The following is a 6,643-nucleotide window of genomic DNA, read 5'->3' as shown; positions in this document are numbered from 1 at the left end:
TCAGCTATTTTGCCTCAAGATGGGACTAAATTTGAAGTGCAAGTTGAAATACAGCTCCAGGTGGGACCATATCCAGTCTAGCTCTCTGCTCTCCTTTCCCTAGCCTGCTGTCCTGCCCTTCTCCTGAGAGGTCTCCTTCAGAAAATCATGTTCATCGATGATTTACTGGGTAAAGAAAATGTCGTGCATATACGTAATAGAAAACTACACAGCCGCTCTGCCTTTCTGTGCCAGGGCGGCACGTGGTCCACGCCAAGCGACAGAGACTCTCAGGTTGTGCTCTCAGGATGACCGAGTGGGAGACAGCAGCACCAGCGGTGGCAGAGACCCTTGACATCAAGCTCTTTGGGAAGTGGAGCACCGATGATATGCAGATCAATGACATTTCCCCGCAGGATTACATTGCAGTGACGGAGAAGTATGCCAAGTACCTGCCTCACAGTGCAGGGTAGTATGCTGCCAAACGCTTCCGCAAAGCTCAGTGCCCCATTGTGGAGCCCCTCACTAACTCCATGATGATGCATGGCCGCAACAACTGCAAGAAGCTCATGACTGTGTGCATCGTCAAGTATGCCTTTGAGATCATATACCTGCTCACAGGCGAGAACCCTCTGTAAGTCCTGGTGAATGCCATCACCAACAGTGGTCTCTGGGAGGGCTCCACACGCATTGGGCGAGCCGGGACTGTGAGACAACAGGTTGTGGACGTGTCCCCACTGCACCATGTGAATCAGGCCATCTGGCTGCTGTGCAAAGGAGCTCATGAGGCTCCCTTCTGGAACATCAAGACCATTGCTGAGTGCCTGGCAGATGAGCTCATCAATGCTGCCTAGGGCTCCTCCAACTCCTATGCCATCAAGAAGAAGGAAGAGCTGCAGCGTGTGGCCAAGTGTAAGCACCCATTTTCCCGGCTGCTGCCCAATAAACCTGTCTGCCCTTTGGGGCAACCAGAAAAGAAGAAAGAAAGAAAGAAAGAAAGAAAGAAAGGAAGAAAGAAAGAAAGAAAGAAAGAAAGAAAGAAAGAAAGAAAGAAAGAAAGAAAGAAAGAGAGAGAGAGAGAGAGAAAGAAAGAAAGAAAGAAAGAAAGAAAGAAAGAAAGAAAGAAAGAAAGAAAGAAAGAAAGAGAGAGAGAGAGAGAGAGAAAGAGAGAAAGAGAGGAAGAGAGGAAGGGAGGAAGGGAGGAAGGGAGGAAGGGAGGAAGGGAGGAAGGGAGGAAAGGAGGAAAGGAGGAAAGGAGGAAGGAAGGAAGGAAGGAAAGAGAGAGAAAGAAGAAAGAAAGAGAAAGAAAGAAAGAGAGAGAAAGAAGAAAGAAAGAGAAAGAAAGAAAGAACTACACAGCCATAAAAAAATAAAATAAAATAAAGTCTTTAATTGCAATATAGACGAAGCTGGAAGCTATCGTCCTAAGTCCATTAACTCAGAAACAGAAAACCAAATACTGTATGTTCTCGCTTATAAGTGAGAGCTAAACAGTGGGCACATATGGACATAAAAATGGAGATAATAAACACTGGAGACTCCAAAATGGAAGAGGGAGGGGCGTGAGGTTTGCAGAATTACCTATTGGGTACAGTGTTCACTGTTTGGGTAATGGGTGTACTAGAAGCTGAATCCCCACCAGTATGCAATATACTCATATAACAAACAAGCAGATGTAGCCCCTAAATCTGAAAAAAATATAATAAAACCTGCTTCATATGATTATTTTGAAAATTAAATGAAATAATTCACATGAGGTGTTTAGCATTATGTCTAGCACATAAAAAGGCTTTATAAATATTATTATTATTACTAAAAAAAATCTAATGCACAAGAACCTTTCTCCAGGCTCTTCTAGAAAACTTGACCTAAGACACTGGGTATATACATTTTAAAAAATCTATTTGGATCTTGGTTTTATGATCCTAATTTTATAAAATATTAGTTCTAAAATTATTTATTTTTAATTCTCATCATTTCATATAATTTGAAAATGAGCTAGAAAAAAAAATCTTTATGATTTCCTAAGAAAAATCTAACAAATTGCCATAAAAGCTTATTGACCTAATCTCTAGCTTTTGGTTTGAGAAAAATTTGTTTACTGAGACAGATAATGGCTCTGTCTCCTGCGTATTCAACATCATCTGACAGTACATTAGTAAACTGCAGGCTTTATTGTTGGGAAAAACAAACTCAAAAGATTGAAATAAATATAATAGCCAGAGACCAACTTAATTTAAAAGTACCCCACGGGAGAAACATAAAAGTGGAAAGTTTAGTTCTTGATCTTCAGTACAGAATACAAAGAATGTTAAAAGTGTGGGAAGGAAAAAAAACATCTCCACAGTTAAAAAAACATGTCTACCTACTGCATTCAAGACAGAATGCGATCTACCTTCAGAATCCATTGTTCCCAACTCCAAATATTAACTTTTTAAAAATTTTGAGACAGAGTCTCACTCTATTGCTCAGGCTGGAGTGCAGTGGCATGATCTCGGCTCACTACAACCTCTGCCTCCTAGGTTCAAGTGATTCTCTTGCCTCAGTCTCCCCAGTGGCTGAGATTACAGGTGTGTGCCACTGCAACTGGCTAATTTTTGTATTTTTAGTAGAGATGGAGTTTCGCCATGTTGGCCAGGCTGGTCTCGAAGTCCTGACCTCAAGTGATCTGTCCGCCTTGGCCTACCAAAATGCTGAGATTACAGGCATAAGCCACCATGCCTGGCCCAAATATTAACTTTTTAAAGATATGATTTCCCCAGCTCTTACTAAGTTAACTATGCTAACTAGGTTTTGTTGTTGTTTCTTTTAATGTCTTCAAATAGAAATGTATTTATCCAAGCAACTAACTTTGATAAATAAATAAATTTTTCACTAACCTTTTAAACAAAATGAAGGCATCATTTATTATGGTGACATTTTTCATAAGGGGTTTTTAACTCACTTGAAAACATACCTAAGCCTCATAGAAGGTCTATTCAATGCAGTGGAGATCATTGTAACGTCCATCTCCATTGATGTTGTATTAGTCTGTTTTCACATTGCTGATAAAGACATACCCGAGACTGGGCAATTTACAAAAGAAAGAGGTTTAATGGACTTGCAGTTCCACATGGCTGGGGAGGCCTCACAGTCAGGGCGGAAGGCAGAAGTTTCATCTTACATCACAGCAGGCAAGAGAGAATGTACTAGCAGGGGAAATGCCAGATGCTTGTAAAACCATCATAGCTCCTGAGAACTCACTCACTATCAGGAAAACAGTATGGGGGAACTGCCCTCATAATCCAATTATGTCCACCTTGCCCCACCTTTGACACGTGGGGATTATGACAATTCAAGGTGAGATTTGGGTGGGGACACAGAGCCCAAACATATCAGATGTGTTACTGGCAGGGTTCATTTGAGATCTGTATTTCTTAAGAAGTTCCCTTGGCTACTGGTCCCAAAAATGCAGTGTTAACATACCTTGCCAAAATTCATCGAAAAAAATGGCCTTAGGTGTATCTATGCTGGTAACTTTCGTTTTTGCTTGGTGTTCTTTTTGTAGTGACCATCTTTTCTCATGGATTTATTCAGCATAACCCTGATTTCAACCCTGCCTACTATCAGTAGTTTTGAAATTAAATAAATCCATGGCTATCTATGGGAGCAATTTTGCTCTCAAGATGGCATTTAGCAGAGTTAGAGACCATTTTTGGTGGTTGAGCCTGGGAAGGTGGTGAATTCTACTGGAATCTAGTGGGTAGAGGCTAGAGAAGCTGATAAATATTCTATGATAAATAGGACTGTGCCTTCTCTTCGCAAGAATCATCTACACCCAATGTCACTGGTACTGGAGTTAAGAAATCATAGTTTAAACCATTTGAGGTGTCTGTTTGCAAGTCATCAATATTTTCTTTACATTAATCACAATCATGGTTATCACCCATTAACTGTGTTACAGGAAAGATTGAATCCATGCTTTAAACCAGTTATTCTTGGGTATTTGGGGCACAAGGCTGAGAAAGGTTTGGAACCCTAAGAAGAGGTGCAGAAATTAATTGACAGTATCTTCATGAATGTCCTCTGCCCCTGTATTGAGTTTCTATCACACACTTTTAGTCCCCTGAGGAAATCCCCTCCTCAGAAACACCAAACTTATTGTCTTTAATGAGTTTGGTCTAGAAATTAAAACCAACAAGAAAGATGCTGTCTTGAATCTGTTTATATAGGTGTTGACATAGAAGAGTTTAGAATGCTAAGAACACGTGTTGAAAGATTAAAAGCAGGCCCCAGACTGGAAACCAGCCAAGCCTGGATGCTCTGGAGCTGGAATCCTGCATGGCTCATAGATGAAAGTGGGTTTTTGGATGCTCTTAAATGAGAAATCATTTTTTACCAGTAAAAGAGAAAAAAGTACCAAGTAGAGAATAATGGGTGTACTACCTAAGACACAATTCCCTTGGAGCACAGCTTTGCTTCAGGTGGACCTTTTGTATAGAGTATAGACCCTGTCTTCTCTGGCAAGTAAAGTAACTTTCCATCAACTTCCTTGTTTGTTAATTTAGTTTTTATTCCATCTGTTTCCCTTTAATACTGTCTCTCTCCTTTGGATGGGATCACCTTAATATTGAATCTAGATTGTGGACTCACCTTTTTGGTTGCATTAATCAAAATTTCCATGCAAATTAGTGTAAAACACAATTATGCATGAGCTTCCATCCAGGGTTTCTTAGGTCACTTATTTCATAGCCATCTCCGAATGTCATTAGTGTGAAGCTCAGTCTTTAAACACTGGCATCTAAGAAATACAACCATACTTTTTAAATTCTAATTTTCTAGTTAAAGTGAAACAGAGAAAATATCATCCCAGTTCATTTAGCAAACCAACCACAGCACACAGTTTCCCCTGGGGTGCTTGTAAAATGCGAAGTGTTCCACAGAGAGGCAGTGGTACTTTCTGGTCTTCAGCTTCTGTGGCAATGAATCTGGGCTTTGACTTTGGTCCATGTAAGGAGGTGAGATATGCTTTGTCCTGCTGTGGTTTCCAGTTCTGATTTGTGTTGAATGTCAGGAAATGAGAGGTCACCCATGGCCCTCTTCACCTGGGCACACCATGCAGCCAAACCTCTCTAGGGCCATGTCATCTCCCTAGGTTGTTTTTTCATTTGTTTGTTTTGGTTTTTTCCCCAGAATCAGAGAGCAGGACCAAGTCCTTTTGCAACATTGAATGTTCTCTGACTTTCTATCCATTTCCTCCTGTACACTTTTAGTTCCATGAGGAAATTCCTTCCTCAGAAATACACAGCATATTGTCATGGATGGGTTTGATCTTCTAGAAATTAAAGCCAACAAGATAGGTGCTCCCTTGAATCTGTTACATGGCTGTTCCCCTAAAGCCAATGTTTCTATCTGAAAAATCGATAAGAAAAAGAGGTAGGTTAGCTAATCCTTCAAAAACAAAATATTGCATAAAAAACATGCCATCTTAGGATAGTTTCTTTAGCCTTTTGCAGATTTTTTTTTTTTTTTTTTTTTTTTTTCAGATAGAAGCATCTTACTGAGATATTGGCTTTTCCGGCTTCACAGCTGTGTTATGGGAAATACGAACTTTCACTGAACAGCACTATTCTAGCTGGAGTGTGGTATTACAAAACTATCTATTCTTCAATATATGTATAACTTTTCCCCGCTTTTTACAACATAAATGCTCATCTGAGGCCAAATTTTTCCCTACAGCAGAAAAGCTGCATGTTTTTCAATCTTGTTGTTTCCCATGGATGCTGTGATCTGTTCAAAGAAAGTTTAGTTGGATTTACTCTAACACATGAGTTATCTCTCCTTTGCCTCTGCAGAGCTCTATATTTAGTAGACTGCTATAAGGCTGTCAGTATTTCCACAATCCTTTCATTCTCCTCATTTGTATGATTGCAAGCGCCAATGACTTCTTGGCATGAGGAAAGCTGTAAATCTCATGAGAATCAATGCTGGTGGGTGTACACTCCCAGATTTGAAACCTAGTAGCTTTCCCACATGCAGAATTCTGTGCTCTGACAACTTCATTTTACTTAATTTTTTTCTTACAGATTTTGTATTGGGACACACAATGCAGGACCTCACAGTTATAACTTTACTGGAGTTACAATATGGATTGTGGAAGCTTCTTAGATTTCCCTTTTTATAAAGATAGTTATTCTTTTTTCTAAAGTATGTAGCTAGGGGTTACATGTGCAATTCTATTATATAGATATCTTGCACAGTAAAGAAGCCTGGCTTTTAGTGTAGTCATCAACTGAATAGTGTACTTTATACCCATTAAGAAATTTCTCATCCCTCAATCCCTTCATAAGCCTCTAATTTCTATTATTCCACTCTTTGTCCATGTGTACGTTATTTAGGTTCCACTTGTGATTGAGAATATGCAGCATTTAATTTTCTTTTCTGAGTTACTTTACTTTAGATAATGGCCTCCAGTTCCATCCATGTTGCTGCAAAAGACGTGATTTTCTTCTTTTTACAGCTGCGTAATATTGCATAGTGTATTATACCACATTTTCTTTATCCAGTCCACCATTGATGGGAACCTGGGTTGATTTTATATCTTTCCTATTATGATTTGTGCTGCAATAAATGTACAAGTGCAGATATCTTTTTTATACAACAATTTCTTTTCCTTTGGGTAGAT

The 6,643-nt window shown here is 39.5% G+C and overlaps 1 pseudogene across 1 annotated transcript; it reads left to right on the top strand.

Annotated features, from left to right (window-relative positions):
• The first annotated feature begins 224 nt into the window (after nt 1-224).
• LOC105538380 lies at nt 225-949 on the top strand (annotated as a pseudogene). Its single transcript, XR_001005891.1, has one exon. The product of XR_001005891.1 is annotated as a 40S ribosomal protein S5 pseudogene (transcript).
• The last annotated feature ends 5,694 nt before the right edge of the window (nt 950-6,643 follow it).

Source organism: Mandrillus leucophaeus, unplaced genomic scaffold (assembly GCF_000951045.1).
Source record: "Mandrillus leucophaeus isolate KB7577 unplaced genomic scaffold, Mleu.le_1.0 Scaffold1904, whole genome shotgun sequence".
Lineage (NCBI taxonomy): Eukaryota > Metazoa > Chordata > Mammalia > Primates > Cercopithecidae > Mandrillus > Mandrillus leucophaeus.
The sequence above is the reverse complement of the archived record's forward strand: the minus strand, read 5'-3'. Positions and strand labels throughout refer to the sequence as shown.